At 41.8% G+C, this 19,617-nt stretch overlaps 1 protein-coding gene and 1 long non-coding RNA gene across 11 annotated transcripts in view; one reads left to right on the forward strand and one right to left on the reverse strand.

The window, feature by feature from the left end:
• Window positions 1-19,617, reverse strand: part of MSRA (methionine sulfoxide reductase A) — a 427,028-nt gene that overhangs the window by 86,543 nt on the left and 320,868 nt on the right. The gene's annotated exons all lie outside the window — the stretch shown is intronic.
• Window positions 9,581-11,186, forward strand: LOC144296498 (uncharacterized). Its single transcript, XR_013363596.1, has 2 exons — window positions 9,581-9,634; window positions 11,009-11,186. It is a non-coding gene; the product is annotated as an uncharacterized LOC144296498 (long non-coding RNA).

Raw genomic sequence — 19,617 nt, forward strand, 5'->3', positions numbered from 1 at the left:
TCAAAATCCATCACTTCACATAGATTTGGGAATGTCTTGCTATCCTGGACTTAGAAATCTGAGATTCCACATTCTAGATTCACTCAAAATCTCTGTAATTAGCTCATCCAACTGCTTAACAATTTTTGATTCTCATCTTATGCAACAGACTCCTCTACTCAAAGCCACTGGGTATGCCTGACTGGGAAGGGAACCACCACCACTCTTTAGACCAAAATCAGAGGTGACAACTGCTGAGACATCTTTGTACAGATGGAATAAAGGACAACCAGAGACAAAGGCACTTGCCTCAATCACACAGCTGTTGGTATAAGGGATAGGATGAGAACCCAGGTCTGCTTACTACAAAGCCAATATCTTTTAGGTGATATATATGCTACTTCTGTAGCAAGACAGAGAAGCTCCAATCCCTAGGCTTAGAGATAGTGATCACATGTCACTTCTAGGTATGTGACATGTGAACATTTGGGACTACAGGGCATTTTGTCTTCAAAGATCTTTAGGTGAACAACTGACCACAAGAGGTGTCTCCCAGAGAGACAGTTAGCAAGACAGTATGAATTAATTTATTTTTTCATTATTGATACTCACATGTGTCTTAACAGGGTCTGAGATGGCAGGGCCATGGAATGTAGATTATCTCATTTGTCTGGATACATAAAACTACTTATTTATCAGGCATTATTTTAAAATCTCTGGGAGATTTTTTGTTGTTTGTTTGCTAGTGAAGTCTTCAAATTCACACATACTGTTTAAAACAACGTTAACATTTTTCCAGCAGAAATCTGTTGGCTTGTATGTTAGGGCCATCAGGGACCACTCCCTACCCCCAACAAAAACCAAGGAACAAAGCATTACATTTACATTTTTGCAAAAGGAGAACTGGGTCACCTACCATCACTAAGCTCTCCCCTGAACTGATTAGTAGACAATAAAAGTGGTTTGGGAATGCAATTTCCAAATGGATAGTGCTACAGAAGCACACATTCCACTTTGGGGGAAAAAAAAGAAACAGAAAAACAAAGGCTACAAACAAATTTTAATCATCATAAATCATGCTTCAGTTTATTCAATTGTAATAATACTATTCGTTGGCTCATTATGAGGTTTCATACCACCTTGAAAGCACTGATCACGCCTGCATGACGTACAGCACGGATTGTTGGGTCTGACATGTAAGCTAATTATATCCGATTTTAGCACTGCCTTCAGCCTGCTGGGGAGGCAGATAGATGTGGCGTTCACCACAAAACCTGGAATCCCCTTGCTCTGCTCAGTTGCTGAACAAGCCTGAACGTTGTCAGAAAAAGGAACAATTGAGGCCAGGAGATGGGGATAAGCTGGTAGCAATTCCTAGGAGTGGAAACTGCTATAATATTATAAATGTACACCTCCAGGAGTCAGTAGTTTTGAAGCTAAAGGAAGAATATAAAAGTGATGAACAAGTCAGAGAGCTCTATCAGAGTGTAATTATGGTTAATATTTACTGGATACTTATGAAAGACGCCAGTTCCTTTCCATAAATTATCTTATTTCATTTTCTCAGCAAGCCTATCCATATTTGTATTATCCACAGTTTAAAGAGGATGTTGAGGCTGGAAAAGTTAAGAAACTTGTCTAAGGTCATACAGCATGGCTGGGACTAAAACTCATTTGTCTTTTACTTGAGCCTGTGCCCTAAGCCATTAAACTAAGACCTATGGCAAGCCAAGTGACCAGAAGATCTAAGCTATAAACTCAGTTTGGCAACTGGGCTGTGACGCCCTCTCTAAACTATCCTTTTCCAGCTGTACTGGTGAGCGATTCAATGGATCTAATTTCTGTGCTTCTCTATGATTTCTGTGCCAGACTCACGTGGCAAGATATAACATCAAGATTAACAGCTCAGTGTGGCTTGGACATCCCTGAGGGTCCCCAAGATATTATCCAAGGTCCACAAGGTCAAAACTATTTAATGATAATACTAAGGTATGTTTCCTTCTTTCATTCTTATTCTCTCATGAGTATTGATGGAATTTTCCAGAAGCTACATGAAGTGTGATGACACCATCACTCTGATGGCTAATGGAATGTGTGTTCTTGTGCTTTAAAAATCTCAGTTTTAGGGACATCCGGGTGTCTCAGTAGTTGAGCATCTGCCTTTGGCTTAGATCACGATCCCGGGGTCCTGGGATTGAGTCCCACATCGGGCTACCTGCAGGGTGCCTCCTTCTCCCTCTCCCTATGTCTCTGCCTTTCTCTGTCTCTCATGAATAAATAAATATAATATTAAAAAAGTCTCAGTTTTAATTTCTAATATGGTCAATATCAATAGATAAAAAAAATCCCTCAAAAACAAGTTTGCTGGGGTCCTCAAACATTTTTAAGAGTTTAAAAAGGTCCTGAAGCCAAAAGTCTGAGAACCACTGCTCAAGATCATGACTGTAAGACCAATCAAAACAAAATAGTTGAACATTTCAAACACTGGTAAACAAAACTGAAGAACAAAAAGACCCATTTTGCTTTCGTGCAGCTGATTACTAACAAGCCATTTTTAATTCTTGAACAGAGCAGATCCAGCTGACTCACACAACATAGGAAGGGAATGAGAGTGGGAAAGATGAGGACCTCGTGGGTTAACTCTTCCCTAAAAAATCAACCATGGGTGGGGAGCCCACCACTCAGGGGGCGCAACTTACATCAGGGAAGAAAATGGACTTATGGAAAACTGCATTAGAAATAGAGCTCTGTTGGCAACTGTCCTGACCATGCCTGCCTCATCAACAGCTGAGTGTCAATACTAAGTCCTGTGAGCGAGTCACTGCCTCTGTATGCCAAGGGCTGATGCAACTGAAGACTTCACTATAAACTGAATATGCTGTGCTGAGACAGGAAGGGCAGGAAGAAGAGGGAAAATAACTAATATTGATCACACCCTCCTGCAAACCAGGGGCTTGCTACATATTATCTCATTTATTATACACAATAAACTTCTGAGATCCCTATGATTAGATCCATTTTGGAGATTAGGAAACTGAAGCTGAGGGTGCATGGGTGGCTTAGTCAGTTAACTGTCTGCCTTCAGGTCAGGTCATGAATCTGGGGTCCTGGGGTGGGAGTTCTGCATCAGGCTCCCTGCTCAGTGAGGAGTCTGCTTCTCCCTTTGCCCCTCACCCTGCTTGTGCTCTCTCTCTCTTTCTGTCTCTCTCTCTCTCAAATAAATAAATAATATCTTTATTTTTTTTTAAATTTATTTATGATAGTCACACAGAGAGAGAGAGAGAGAGAGGCAGAGACACAGGCAGAGGGAGAAGCAGGCTCCATGCACCGGGAGCCCGACGTGGGATTCGATCCCGGGTCTCCAGGATTGCGCCCTGGGCCAAAGGCAGGCGCCAAACCGCTGTGCCACCCAGGGATCCCCATAAATAATATCTTTAAAAAAAAAAAAGGAAACTGAAGCTGAGTGGTTAAGTTAGTTACCTAGGCTCACCCAAGACTATGTCCTAGGACTAAGGACACCAGAGACTGAGCACTCAGCTACTATGCTGACGTTCCCAAACCTAGCTGTGCATCAAAATCATTTGGAGAGTTCCCAATTTTTCACATTTCCTGGCCCTACCCTGAAGATCCTAAGTCAGTAGGTCTGGGTGAGACTCCATAATCCACCAAACCCTACCAACTGTCAGCTGCTAATTGGTACACACATTCGAAGGCATTTTCCACACCAGTACTACTGGTTGGCTTTCTTTTCTGGGCTTTTTTTCCCCCCTCAAAGAAACAGTATTTTGATTACATAATGAGCATTGGTCTTTAACCGGAGGCTGAATGGAGATGAAGCCCATAGAGAAGTTGATATGGAATGCTCTTCCAAGTTCTAGGCAGCCATGCACACACTTTGCTAGGTTCTCTCCCTGCAATATGCAGGTCCTTGGTCAATACCTTTGAATTAAGTTGAAATGTGATTGTAGGTAATCCTTATAACTGTTAAGTAGGTTTAATAATTCTGTGACGGCTCACAGGTTTTCCACAGTAAATAGAATTGGGATATAAACAGTTTTCAGTCACCAAAATCCAGTTCAACAACCCAGTGGTATTGACCTGGAAAAGCCTGGGCACTTTGGAGTCCACTCAGAAGAACTAAGCATTGCACAGAGCCCCACTGGGAACGGACAGCTGTGTCTGCATGGTCTTTTTCCCAGGCTGTGACAGCATTAACGGCCACCCATATTCTCATACCACACAGAACAGGTAACCATTGTGTTGACAGCTGCTATCACCCTAAGAGTAGACAAGAAAGCCAGTGTTACTGCTTCTGAGATGAAGAAGGGAGGGCAGAGGCCTGGATGACACAGGGCTTGAGGAGACACAAGACAGCAGGCCAGAGGAGTCCCCATGTTTCCTCTCTTAAATCGTCCCAGAGTCTTCAGTGAAAACCCTACTGCTTTATAGGGGAAACAAAACAAAACTAACAGCCAGGAACAGGGTAGGTGCTAAATTTATTTTCTTTGTGGACTTCACATGTTGACTTCTGAACAAAGCCAATTTTCTTAAATTTAAATTCAATTTGCCAACATATAGTATAACACCCAACGCTCATCCAATCACATGCCCTCCTTAATGCCCGTCACCCAGTTACCCCATCTGCCCACCCTCCTCCCCTTCTGCAACCTTTTGTTTGTCTCCCAGAGTTAAGAATCTCTCATGGTTTGTCTTCCTCTCTGATTTTTCCCCACTCAGTTTCCCTCCTTTCCTTTCTGGTCTCCTTCACTATTTCTTATATTCCACAAAGCCATAGGAGGATTTCTTTTTTCTCTGATCGACTTATTTACATTGGCGTGGATGAACCAAGCAAAGTTAAAACTGGCCACTACAGGCCTGAAACATAAATCATGGCAATTTAAGATACAACTTCAACTCTGATGAAAGAGTGAGTTGCCTTCCCAAGAAAAGTTAGCCAGGAAAGTTACTGAAAAAAGCCCATCTCCACACTCAAAGAAAGGGATGGTAATGGAAGAATTTTACAGAGTCTAGCTGAAACACGGCTCCTGATTGAGAGTCCACGAGTCATGGTTTTATGTTAAATTTGAGAGGCCACTGGTGACAAGAGGCAGATAACTACATTTTCATATACAAGCCACCCTCAACTCTACTACTGTAATCAGGTCAGCTCACTTCCCAAGAACAAGGTAAGAACCCAAATTCAGTGAAACAATAGAAAAGGATAGAAGAATGTCAGATCTTCCGTCAGCTAGAAAATGCAGCTTGGCAAGGACTGGACACTAGGCTATCTTTTGCTCCCTGCAACCCCAATTTAGCTAATGCCTTACATCTGTGCTGCATTTTGCAGATTACGACCCTCTGCACACTCACAATCCCCCTAGATCCTCAACCCCCATAGTGTCAGCAAGCAGGACCAGGATCACGAGCTCTACTCTGCAGATTAGGAAATTAGGTTTAAGGGATGCCTGGGGGGCTCAGTGGTTGAGCGTCTGCCTTTGGCTTAGGTCATGATCTGGGGTCCTGGGATCGAGTCCCAAATCAGGCTCCCTGCAGAGAGCCTGCTTCTCGCACTGCCTATGTCTCTATCTCTTTAGGTTTCTCATGAATAGATAAATAAAATATTTTTTAAAGACAAACGGAAATTAGGTTTAAAAAGTGGCATGAGTGGTTGAAGCCCCACAAAATAATCACCCAAGGGTATTAGAAACTTTCAGGACAAACACAGTGCTTCTCAGATAATTTTTGTCTGTTTGCCTTCTTTCCAGTCAATCCTAAAATGCTTAGTTTTTCTTCCTACCAGAACACAATTATTCCTGGCCACCTTGTTAAAAATTTTAAATTTATTTATTTATTTATTTATTTATTTATTTATTTATTTATTTATTTATTTATAATTCCTGGTCACCTTTTGCTTGTTGCCAGGACTTCTTTATCCAGGCCTCTCCTCTTAGGCTCCTTTTCCACACACAATGTGCATACTGTGGCTCACATTTTCTTATTCCCCTGATCCCCAACATGTCCTCTTTGGCTTTCCCTTCTACTTCAGGACACTTCTTACTTCTGACGACCTTTGAGTATCCCTTTGGTTCCTTTCTCTTATCTTTTATCACCTCCTCTGACTGCTGACTTTCTAGGCTACTGAATGTACCTCTATACCTCAGTTCTGCATCAGAAACACAAAGCCCTCCCATCATAACAAAGGATGTGTGCATTTTTTAGGACCACTTTGCAAACTGAGTTAGCAGACAGAAGGGCACTTTGCTGCATACTAATATTGCTTTAGTGACATTCCCCTATCACAAATGCTCGGCTGTTAAACTCTATGGATTCTTGAAATCACACAACATTCTTTGTGCAAATATGTATAAAAATAATGTAGTAGTGTTTCACTCAACTAAGTGACTTTGGCACAAACAATGACAGCCCCCAAAACCAGCTTCCCTTTTTCTCACACAATTGTTTTTCTTTTCTGGTAAATCTTGCTGTTTTATTGTAAAGTATTGGTATTGGTAAACGTGTTTCTACGTTTGTATAGTAATCCTGTGGCACAAGGGTCCAGTGCTTTCTTTAAGGACATGAAGATGTCTAAATAAAACAAACATTAGATCTACATTTGGAGGACTTTGTACATTGCATTTATTGCCTGGTAAGGGACAGGACGCTCTATAAAACATACAAAGAAGATATAAAAATGTATAAAGAGTTCACAGTTTTAATCAAGACAAATTGTCATTTCATCACCTACTGTATAGTAGATGCCTGATAAGTCCTTGTTAAGAAAATATCAAGCTCTAATCCCACTTCATATTCTCCATATTCCCTTACTACTATTCTGTTCTACAATCTAAGAATTAGTGAGGAAATTAAGTCATTTTTATAACTACTAACCCACATCTTTGTGGCTAAATAACATTGAACTAAATGATTTAGAAGACTTCTTCCTGGTAGATGAATCTCTAATTACAGATAAGAAAATGGAGAAAAAAAGAAAGCCTTGCCATTTTTTCAATGTAAAGTAAGCAGTGGAAGTATTGGTGGCTAATGGTCTTATTCCTGTGTGTCTCTAGTAAATCATGATCATAGACCAGGTTGATTTCTTACTAATCCAGAGAGTTCCTATTGATTCATTTCCAGGTGTTTAAACAGACATCAGGAACTTCTCTGGCCATTACCTGTTCAATTTTCTCTCTGGAAAATTCATTGTTAAAATCTTTCACTCTACTTTTCTTACAGCCTCATATATACTAATCAAGGACAATAATAGGAGGATTAACAATGAATAATGGGGGTAAATGTAAAGTATAAGAGGAAGAACAGTTGCTTATATGTTTCTTAAGTCAAGATATACTCCCTATTATCTTCACTTTATAGACTTCATCCTACCTTTGGGGGCAAAATATTGCTTATGGTAATTTCACCACTCGGATTTTAATAAAAGCACCATTTGAGTTGTGATGTGAAACATCTTACTATTCTTGTTTCCACTAAGGTATATTCTTTTGAAAGCTTGCTAAGGATCTATCTCTAGGTAAGCGAAGGCTCTTAATTTTGCTTAAAGTCCCCTAAGAGGATGTTATACCCAGTGTACAAGAGAAAAAGGAAGAAACTCAGCCACAGCTTGCCAATAGGTTTAATAAGCCGGTGCTACATTAGGATACTAGATTTGAGAGTAAGCTTTCAGGGACTCCCTGCCTCAGCTCCAAACTAATCCAATGTTTGTTAACTTTGCTGGCTCTGATCAGCATATGGATAGAAAAGACTAGTATGCGAATCACTGACAGTTGTGTCAGTCCTGGTTCTGCCAAGATGCAGAAGAAATCACTCTCATATAAACGTACAAAAAGACATAACACTTTTTTTCTGTTCCTTAGTCTTTTCAAAGATTTAGGACTAAATCCTCAAACTTCTAGATTAAGAACAAAAGGAAGGAGCAAAGGCAGCAGAGAGGTAGACATCAATAATACAGACCTTCTTTGTCATGATTTTGTGGTACGTTTCTATTTTGATAATGCCTGAACCATCCCCAAAATAAATAAGTGACCAAAATAAGACTGAGAGAGGGAAGTAGAAGGGACAACAATTTTTAATTTTATCTCCCTGGCTCTGGCACAAATCCCCTCCTTGTCCTTAGCTAAGAGCCTTTTGCTCAGTGAAAGTACACTGGAAACAGTGCTTTCTCTGAACTATAAACATAAGCAACAAAGAAGGAAGGAGAAACAACTGAAACTCCTCAAGCCTTTAGCCTTTGATCTTGACAAATTAAACACTAATGACCCATTCTTATAAACGTAAAAAACGCATGATCAAGCATGAGTAGAAATGGGAGGAGTGGCCTGATCATAGCCCAACTTAACTATGTATGAATCTGTGTGAGTATTAAGTGCCCAGGAATCTACAGTGGCTGTGTGACAGAAGGGAAAGAGCACACATAGTTCGCAAGCCAAGAACCAGAGTATGAATCCTGAGCTCACCCATTTACAGGCTGTGTGTGACCTTGGAACCTAGGGGCCTCCATGTCCTATAAAGCAGGGAGGCCGATGCTCACTGGAAGGCGTAGATGAAAGAATGTTCACAAAAGTTCCTTCTCCACCCTCCCCTGTGCTGACTGGCATGGTTGTTGGTGCTGGGGGGCAAGGTCACCAGCCACAGCCAAATCCCAACTAGTGCCCAGCTCTGGAGGTTGAAGACCACAGGTGTGCCTGGCACACAGGTATCCCCCATCACTCATTGGTGGGGACCTCAAACCCTGAGAGAGGCAGCCAGTATTCAGCCAATAAAGCTTTCACATGGCTGTCCCTCTCTAGACCTGTCTGGTTGGCCAGGTGCAAGATCAGGTATTGGGAACACTGGTTCACCTGGCCTTCACTTCCTCTCATAGAACATGAGTGACCTACAGCTCTGAGGACAGCGATTCCAGTTGCACCATTAAATTCAGAGGGGATCCAACAAGACGAAAATGATTTCAGAAACAATCAGGTTCAGGTGTACATTTCGAAATGGGAAGCTGTCCTCTCTTCGTTTTAGAGTGACAGGGTAATGGTTGAGGAAATGGAATCTGATGGAGGTTTTACTCTGACAGTTGGACTCCGGCTCAGACCCTCTCACCAGGAGGATGGCTGGGAGGGGAAGGGGTCATTCTACCAAATTTCAAATCAAAACAGATAGAAGAAAAGAGAGCTCGGAGGAGTTCAAGGTGGAGGAAACAGCAGCCCACTTCTCCTTCCGTGCTCTGCTTTTGTCCTTCACGCACTTCACACTCGAGGGAGAAACTAATGACATTGACCTCGGGGCCCCCATTCTGCCCGGCGGTGTCCACAGCTGCGGCAGGCGGTCCCTGCGGGCCCCTGCCCGCTGCAGCACACACCGTTAATGTGGCCCAGCCAGCAGCTGACGGAGACGGTGGCAGGCAGGCACTAGGCACACGACCCCTGACACTGCGGGCCTTTTTTTCCTCCTCTCAGCTAGCAGCCAATGGGCGGGCTCTCTCCACCGGCTGCCATGGCAACGAGATGACTGCTCGGCAGTGCCCAGAACAGATGTCACATGAGCCCAGATGAATGTGGTGGGGGTGGGGAGCATGTGGCTGGGGGGGGGGGTTGGGGGGAGACATTTGGAGTTAAATGGTCCCACCAGAGGGAGTGAAGCAGATTTTGAAGTAAGTGCAAAGCTGTAACATCTATTTCCTTTCTCTTCCCTGTCCTTTAAGTTCTAAACACACATGCACAAACACGAAGGTCCTTTTATCTTCGCTACTGAGATGCTTGCGGCTCTCTGGCTTTCATGGCAAACATGAAAGCTCTGATTTCTCGAAGCCTTAAATGAACATTGCCTTCACTGCAGAAATGCAAGCAGGCATTCTGCAGCCATTTAGGAACAGGCTGGGAAGCTCTGTGGAGGTGAATCAGGGAAACTGAGAACCACACGGAACTGAGACAAAATCCACAGGAATTTTAAAGTCAGACCCACCGCTCTGTAGGTGCACAACAAACCCTGTTTCACTCTAGGTCCCGCTAAAATGTAAGGGCTCCTCCTACCCTCCCGCCACGGGTAGTTCTCTGATCTTACCATTCCTAAGGCCATTTTATAGAGACTAAACCAGGGCAAGGCTTACAAATCTACCTGCTTGAACAACAAAGGCTCTTTTGTTATCTCTAAAATAGATTCTATCCTAGATAAAATAATGTATTTAAAATATTTCCACTGCCTTCTGCTCACCTGCCACTGAAATGAACCAGTAGAATGTGGGCACGTGGGGGCACAGAATGAACGTATATATTAGTTGCTACGATAAGGTGATACTAGTGGCAGGCAAACACAAGACACTGCAGGCCTTTTTTCCTCCCTGCTTGCAGCCAGTGGGCAGGAACCTAATCTTCTTCCTGTTGTCAGACTACATGAATCAGAGAGACAGAAGGGACAAGATATAGGACCAGTCTTAATCTGATGGATGAAATACACTGAATGCATCAGAGGATGGAGAAATGTTGCTTAGAATGTGCACTTGCACTTACGTTCCCTGATGAACATTCACAGGGTGCCTGCTTTGTGCAAAAGGCCACGTGGAGGGTTGCAAACGATGCAAGGCAAAGGAAGATCCCAGTTATAATCAAGAGTGAACGAACTAGGGGTGGTAGAAGGGGAGGAGGGCGGGGGGTGGGAGTGAATGGGTGACGGGCACTGGGTGTTATTCTGTATGTTAGTAAATTGAACACCAATAAAAAAAAAAAAAGAGTGAAAAGAAATGTGGAAACTTTGACAACAGGGAAGACGAAGGAAGTGTGGCGAGCAAAGCATGATGTGAACCTAGAGAAAGGCAGGCTCTGAGAAGTGTCCTGAGGCATGGGGGAATGAGATCGCCTATTCTGTGGCAGACACTTGGCAGATACAGGATCCTCAGATCACCCTAAGAAGTAGCCACCGTCAACCCAACAAATCAGGAAACCCAGACTCAGGGAGGTTAACAGTCAAGGTCCTACCATAAGCAGGTAGCAGAGCCCCTGGTGATCCATGTCATCCCCTCTCTCCATAGGGTTCTGCTCCACCAACCGATGAGCAGAAGTGACACACTGCTGCAAAGAACACAGCTGTGTATTGAGGTACCACCTCCTGGTCTTCGAAATAGCATCTCTGAAGCTGTGGGCTTCTAACACTCACTGCATTTTTCCTACTACATATTAAAAAGAAACATGTGACTATTATATTTAAAAGGCTCATCTGGATATACCTTGAAGTCATCCCGTGTAACTGAAGGGGTACGAAGATGTCACACTTTGGGAGCCACTGCGTTTTCCCACACTAGCCTTGAAAGATGATGAGTAGGAGTGTGGCCCATGGAGAATCTGAATTTGCTCAATGATCACCCTATGTGGGTCAGGGTTATTTTGCACGTCTGCCTCCACTGAAATGAAAATGTCTTCTTGGTCCTCACAAGAATGCTTTCTTTTCTCATTATCTTGGCCAGTAAGTGGCATCCTAGGGTTCTGGCAGTGCACTTGAATGAAAGGCAGTGATGTGAATAAAAGGCCCAGGGCCCGGCAATAGCACTGCTCCTGTGTCCTGTGGGCTGCCTCTGCTCCTGTGGGCTGCCTCTGCCCGCCCAGCTCCACCTACCCTGGGGATGTGCTTCCCTGCCACTGCAGCGATGGACCCAAACCACCAGAGGGCAGTAACACAAGCCAGATTTGTCCTTTGGATCCAAATGTGGATGCACACAGTTTAATAATATGTAAAGCCCATTATTACAAGCTTTTCCTCTCCCCACCCCCTATTAATGAACAAATGCCCAGGGGTAATGCAGATATTTCTAAATACAGTGCAGGAAAGGGCAATCTGTACTCATACACAGGGAGTCTAACACGCAGTGATAAGTGGAAATGAAAATAAACACCCAGATGCAACTAAACCATTAAGGCTAAAGATTTATCTGTCTAGATGGCTGCATGCATGGAAATATAGATGCCTGCCTCTCAGAAATGGGCATTTTTAAAACATTTATTTCATTAATTTTTATTAAGAGTTCAGAATAATACCTGTAATGATAACTACAAAGCTACATGAGGGTAGAGGATGAATTTCATCTTTACTGCTGGGCATACAAAGCGGGATTTTACTCTTTGGCTAAGATAAGTGAACAAATTATTCAGGGTCTTTCCATGGACATCTAGAACCTGTAACTCCACACTTTAAACAACGACACAAATTTAAAAAGAACAACAACTGGCTAATCCTCAAATCATAAAACATCAACGGACATTTCCCCACGTCTATTCAGGGTCCTTTGAGCAGATGAATGATTCTTGGTGTTTTTGAAAGCAGAATCTCTTAGTGTGGTTACTGGTTTTAACATTGCAGCACAGAGCACACAATATACTGATCGAGCCGGGATACTTTTACCCATGGATAACCTATCCATTTCTCAATAAACAAAGACATGGAAATGACCATGACATTTTCTCATCATGACAGAAAGGAAGATTCCCTGACCCTATGTTTTCACATTGGTTTGAAATTTGAGGGTCTTTGGAAAAGCAGGATGGAGTCACTGCAAACAGCATGTCTCCAGAGTCACCCCATTAAACCCTGATATTTGCAAAATGCTTGACAGATTATCAAATATCCCCACACAACATGTGAGCAGAACATATGGAATTCAGAGTCAAACGCCTCTAACTCTAAACGTAATATTAGGCCACCTTGGGAATGTGAATGAAGCCTTCTGCAGCTTTAATTCCTTCCTAAGGCAGGTAGGAAGGAGACCAGATCCTGAACTACCTCCCTGTGTAAAGAGGAGGGTCACTTGTGTAATATGGCGCAAACCACTGAAAACTTAAGATTTATAAAGAGTTCTGTTATTTTCCTCCATTTTGTAAACAAGTAACTAGGGCTATCAAGATTTGTCCAAGGTCAGAGTCAGTAAAGGTGGAGCAGGGCCTTGGCCAGGTGTTCTCATCCAAAGTTGTGGTTCTTCTCACCCTCCAAAGTGACTTTGTCAGCCCTGACCTTTGTTTCTCACAGTTCTAGAGGCTGGGAAGTCCCAGATGGAGGTGCCAGCAGAGTAGGTTTTATTGTGAGGACTATTCTCATGACTTAAAGAAGCAATCTTCTCACTGTGTGCTCACATAACCTCTTCTTTTTGTCCATGTGGAGGTGTGTCTGGTGTATCTCCTTATGAGGGCACTAATCCCACCATGGAAGCTCCACCCTCATGACCTCATCTAACCGTAATTACCTCTCAAAGCCCCATCTCCAAATTCTATCACACTGGGAGGTTTAGCACTCCAACAGTATAAATTCTGGGGAACACAAATATTCAGCCCATAACAAGGGGTAACACTGGGTCTCTTTATCCTGCTCCATATTTTCAGTCTAGGACAAATATTTGCTGATAATGTGCTAGGGGCCAAGCACAGTACCAGGCCTTTGGGGTAACAAGAATGACTAGGAGTCCCCAAAGAGTTTAATGTCAGGACAGTTCCTATGAAATGTTCCAAAGAAAAGAACATTTATGACACATTGGGCTTTTATGACTACGGATAGCATAGTTTATTACAGCAAAATTCATGAGATCCTTCTTCAGATAGCTGTGTTTGAAACAATTGTAATGAGAGTCTGGCAACTAATCAGTACATAATTAATATTTGATAAGGCAATTAATGTATTAATTTCCTGAAGAAGATGGGGTCAAAGGAAGGAAGGAAGGACATTTTCAAATTTTTAGCCTATAGATGCTTACAAGGAAACACAAAGGATCTGTACCTCCTGGTAGGGAATTGTCAGATCCAGTTATGGGATGATGATTATAGCATAACTGGATATTTACTAGGTATGTTGAATTTCTCTCAGTTGAGTTGATATAATTAAAACTGCTTTCTGGATTAGAAAACTGAAAAGGCTCAGCTTCAATTAATATATATTGGCTGGGGTGCCTGGGTAGCTCAGTCAGTTAAGCATCTAACTATTGATTTTGGCTCAGGTCATGATCCCGGGGCAGTGAGATCAAACTCTGAGTTGGGCTCCGTGCTCAGTGTGGAGTCTGCTGGAGATTCTCCTTCTCCTTCTGCCTCTCCCTCCACTTGCACACATTCTCTGTCTCTGTCTCTGTCTCTGTCTCTCAAATAAATAAATAAAATCTTTAAAATATATGTGTGTGTGTGTGTATATATATATATATATGCTGACTATTATATGCTAATAGTATGTATGTATGCTAGTATGTATGTATTGATGTACTTATATAAATATTTAGTCCATAATAGGGGTATTTTACATATACGTAAAGTCTCATTTAGTTTTTATAATAAAACTTTGAGGACATTTTGTTAGATAATTTAAAACGAAGACCAGAGAGGTAAGGTGGTAAATGACTTAAGATAGTACTAGAACATTCTTTTCAACCATTCAAATGTTATTTTGATTACACACACAGACACACATACACACACCATTTTTTCCTCCAATCATCCCCAAAATGTAACTCCTAAGATTTTTTTTTCTGTTGTTATTTTTGGTATGCTACTTTATTTTGCTAAGTAGCATAGGGGTAAAGTTGGGGTTTTTTGAAGGTATATATGTTTGAAAGGGGAAAAGCCTATGCAAATTTCTTCCTCTCTTCAAAAGTAGGCAAGGATCTCAAGGAAGAGATCAGGTCCCATCTGCTCTGGAGAATTGTGTTGTGTGTTTAGCCCTGGGATCCAAAGGATACCCACTCGAGGAGCATGGTCTGCATTTCTGAGCAGACCAGAAAAGAAGAGCTCCCAGTTTCAGTCCCCCATTTGAGGCTGGACATGTGTTGGTAGCAGTCTGGAAACCAAGCCTGAAGACAATGGAAGGCTGAATAATAGTGCCCCCAGAATCTCAATGCCCTCATCCCTGGAACATGTGAATATTATTTTATGTGGCCAAGACTTCATAGATATGATTAAATTAAGGATCTTGAGACAGGAAGATTATCTTGGATTATCAGATAGGCCCAAAATGCAATCACAGGTGTCCTTATAAGAGAAACGCAGAGGGAGATTAGACACACAAAGGAGGAGGCGGCAATGTGAACATCGAGGCAGAAAACAGAACGATGTGGCCTCATGCCAAGCAAAGTCAGCAACCACTAGAAGACTAGAGTCAAGAAAGGGATTCTCCCCTAGAGCTTTTGGAAGGAACACAGCCCAGCTGAAACCTTTATTTTGGTCCAATGAAACTGATTTTGGACTTCTGGTCTCCAGAACTATGAGAAGATGAATTTCTATTGTTTTGAGCCACCAAGTTTGTAGCTGCAGTAGTCATTTGTAACTGAGGGAAAGACAAAAAAGTCAGATATATGGAAAATTAGAAAAAGGAAGACAGTTTCATGTACTAACCACTGACTTAATCTTACCAAAATGTTGTTTTAAGACTGTGACATTTAGCAATTCTTCTGTCAAGAGAGTTTGCTAGATAGGCTTTGAGGTCAAGAACACTATGTGTAACTCAATAATTATTTCTTCCTGGTACATAACACATACTAGATAAAGCAGCAATTCCCCAAACCTCCAAAATTGGTCTCTTTGTGGCAACAGTGAGTCTGTATAAGAGTTAACTTTGAAATACAAAGAAATATAAAACCATTCATTATGATGTTCACTGCACAGCTGTACAATTTTCTATGAGTGACTGTGGTTCTTACCCTGAGTCCCCAGACCTCTCGAAGTTCTTTTTTTTTTTTTTAAGATTTTATTTACTTATTCATGAGAGACTCAGAGAGAGAAGCAGAGACATAGGCAGAGGAAGAAGCAGGCTTCCTATAGGGAGACCGATGTGGGACTAGGTCCCAGGACCCTGGAATCATGACCTGAGCCAAAGGCAGATGCTCAACCACTAAGACACCCAGGTGCCCCCCCTCCTTGAAGTTCTTGAGCTTTATTCAAAGGTTTGGAGCTCTGAGCAAGAATTATATGTTAATTCTTACATATACCATAATAATAAGGCACTCTGAATAGAAGATGTCTCATGGGAAGATGGCAAAATGGCAAAATGACTCAGAGGCCATGCTAAGGAGTTTAGATTTCATTCTAAATGTAGTGGGAAGCTGTGTACGAGTTTGAGAGAAAAAGGAAACGACTGTAATTAGATTTAGGATGTTGCTCTGGCTGCCCTGTGTAGATGAATTGTAGTAGAGAGGTACGCAGCCCATTGGTCTAGGAACAGATAACAGTAGCCTGGACTATGACAGTAAACACGAAAATACGAAAGTAGGCACAAGTGGAGACCTATCTCAGAAGAAGCTAGGCTAATCCGATTAGCTAGAGGGGAGGAGTAAAGGAAAGGGTGAACCAGTGATAACTCCTAGGGATCCTGCCTAAGTTAAAAGATGATAGCTGGGGGGATCCCTGGGTGGCGCAGTGGTTTAGCGCCTGCCTTTGGCCCGGGGCGTGATCCTGGAGGCCCGGGATCGAATCCCACGTCGGGCTCCCGGTGCGTGAAGCCTGCTTCTCCCTCTTCCTATGTCTCTGCCTCTCTCTCTCTCTGTGACTATCATAAATAAATAAAAAAAAATTAAAAAAAAAAAAAAAAAAAAAAAAAAAGATGATAGCTGGGAAGGCCAAAAATGGGGGAGGGGAAAACTCTTAGGCTTGTTTATTGGCAGGGTGGGGAGGAGAGGGAATGAAGCCTCCAGATTAGGAAATATTATGCTGATAAGTAAGGGGAATTAACAAGTAGGCAGTGGAATATGGGGATCTGGAGCCAGAGAGTAGCTCTGGACCAGAAATTTTGAGTGTCAGCAGTATAAAGATGATGGCATTTAAGCTACATTAGATAAAAGAAGCAGGGAACACCTGGGTAGCTCAGTGGTTGAGTGTCTGCCTTCTGCTCCTGGTGTGATCCCGGGATCTGGGATCGAGTCCCTATCAGGCTCCCTGCATGGAGCCTGCTTCTTCCTTGGCATGTGTCTCTGTCTGTCTCTGTCTCTCTGTCTCTCATGAATAAATAAATCTTAAGAAAAAAAAAAAAGAAAAAAAAAGAAGCAAAAACTCAATTAGGAGCACAGGTAGATAGGTTATTTAGAAATGAAATCTGCTCTCTTTCTCTTTCCCTCTCTCTCTCTCTCTCTCTCACACACACACACACACACACACGCAAACGCACACACGCACACATGCTGAGCAGCCAAATAGCAACTTGCCAGGGCTTAACTGGAGGACATAGAGAATCACTGACTCTCTGGCTGCAATCTCAGTGCTTTGGGAAGAAAATTAAATAATCAATGCTGAAACAATTCTAAAAAATGCTACTGTCATCCAATTAATGTATATGGTTTTTAATCTTTCACTTTTGGTACTTCTCTTTAAAATGACACTATATAGAGTATAGATGACAGATGACAGACAGCTAGATAATTGAAATTTAAGATAAAATATGGTAAATACTTGGAGATTATAGCTGTGTTGAAGATATGGATGAATGAATGGGTGGGTGGATGAGTGGATAGATGGATGAACAAACAGATGGGGAGACTGATAGAGACAGATTTTAAAACACTATTTTATATTTGGCACATGGTGGATAATTTAGCATTCACCCAAAAAGGTTACCTAGAGGAAACGTCGTGCTTGTTCATGAAGTTTCAAGGAGCTGGGAAGGAGATAGGTCATACAATAAGGAGAACTATCTTCAGACTTATTAATCCTCTACCAAATTTCAAGAAACAAAATCTATCAGTAATCTAAAGATGGGGAAGAGTTACATTTTCAGAACATAAGAATCCCATCTGAACACCCACATCCCCTGACAGAGGCCATGATTCAGTTTAGAATATTAGAAAAGGTAATGACAGGTTCACATGGGAAGTAAACTGTCTACATTTGATAATCCAAAGGCAATTAATAATACATTAAATTGTCTCCTCCAACTAATATCATTAGCAAATAATTCCATCATGAAACTCAGGAAAAAAATATAAAAATGCAGTTAATAAAAGATTACAAAATCTTCATCCAAAGTCAAGAACACGCCCACATTTTGTGCAAAGTCTTCACCTCACCAAAGACATGATGCAGCCGTCGTATTCTGTGAACAGAATCCAGTACCTCCAAGGTCAATGAACCCCGTATGAAGTTTAATTTTCACTCCAATCTTCTATAATGTTCTCTGGCCTCCTTTAATCTGAATGAAAATTAGCAAACTTCTTCAGCCATTTTTCCTTTCCTAGGGTTGTTGGTGAGCCTGGTATCTACAACCCAGCCAACTTTGCAGAAAACCACAGTTTAGATGGAAAATCACTTTGGGTTTCTGGCTCATCAGCAGTACTGCACATCTAATTAGCTCAACAATTGGTCCCTGTGATAAAATCAGCTAATTTTATGTTCAAATGGCTGCTCCGTGGTAAGCAATACTGTCACTCTCAACTCCAAGTATAAAGAAGTTGCTGAAGAAGCTGGTTAAGAGGGGGTCACTGGGGGCAAACTAGTGAAGACTATTAAATTAGTAACCTAAGTCAATGTTATAGTTAGTGCACAGGGGTCCCACCAGGGCTCAAGATGAATTCCCAGAATGTAATGACAGGGCCGGAAATACCAACTCTTAAAGGGGAAATTAGTGTGTATAAAAATGCATGGAATGAGTCATCTGCAGAATCTCCTGCTCTCAGAAATAAACCTATATGTTTGTGAAAAGACTATGAGTCCTAGGCCTTAATCTAGTATTGTTAAGAAATGATTCTACCTAGATTAAAGACCTCTGTGGTTTCAGGAATTTGTGCAAGGTTACCCTAGGTAGAAAACCTAGGAAAGTCAACCCCAGGAAGTCACCTCTTCAGCTTCCTCCTCTCTTTTACTCACCTGTTAGGGCAACTGGAGATATCTCGGACTCTCTCCCTAATTTGTAGGATCTATTAGAAACATTATTAAGGTGGGTATTTTTTAAGGTAAATGCAAAAGCAGAAATCAAATTCTTTATGGTATAAAAGCTAATTGTATCATCTCTCATAGGCACTGCAAATTACTGACTTTTTTTGGTGTGTATATTACCAATTATACCAATTGAATGATTAGAAATTTATACAACTTTCAAAACTAGAAACAAGAAACATTAATGCATACAATTTTACACAGAGATACAAAGAGATACATACATACCTCTATCTAAACATATTAATTACATCTATATATGTATATAGATAAATATAGTTAGAGATATATAAATGATTTCATTTATCTAAAGTGCTTAAAACAGTATATTAGCATGTAGATGCTGTTCTGTCATCAACATCATCACCATTATATAGCTACATATATACTATATATAAATCTATAAACTATGCATGTAATGGTATATTATGTAACTACCTGGTTACAGCAGGATGCCTGCTGAAAAATAAACTTGTCTTTTTCGTTCTCTGCCCTAAGAGAGGTGCCAGAAAGTCACTAAATCATGGTAGGTCATCCTTCAGGCAATGTAGGCAATCAGCTGCCTGGATGGGATGGGGTGCGGTAGATAAGGGACCCCTTGTAGACAGTCACATCAGTCACTTCACATGCACCAGCTCAGACCCTCTCAGCCTCACCATCCTCTCCTCCAGCTACCACTGCAGCCCTCAGCTCTGTATGGACTCTGCTTAGCTTTAGGCAGGTGCAACCCTACAGTGATTCACCTCACACACATGCCATG

This window comes from Canis aureus, chromosome 24 (assembly GCF_053574225.1).
Source record: "Canis aureus isolate CA01 chromosome 24, VMU_Caureus_v.1.0, whole genome shotgun sequence".
In the NCBI taxonomy this organism is placed as follows: Eukaryota; Metazoa; Chordata; class Mammalia; order Carnivora; family Canidae; genus Canis; species Canis aureus.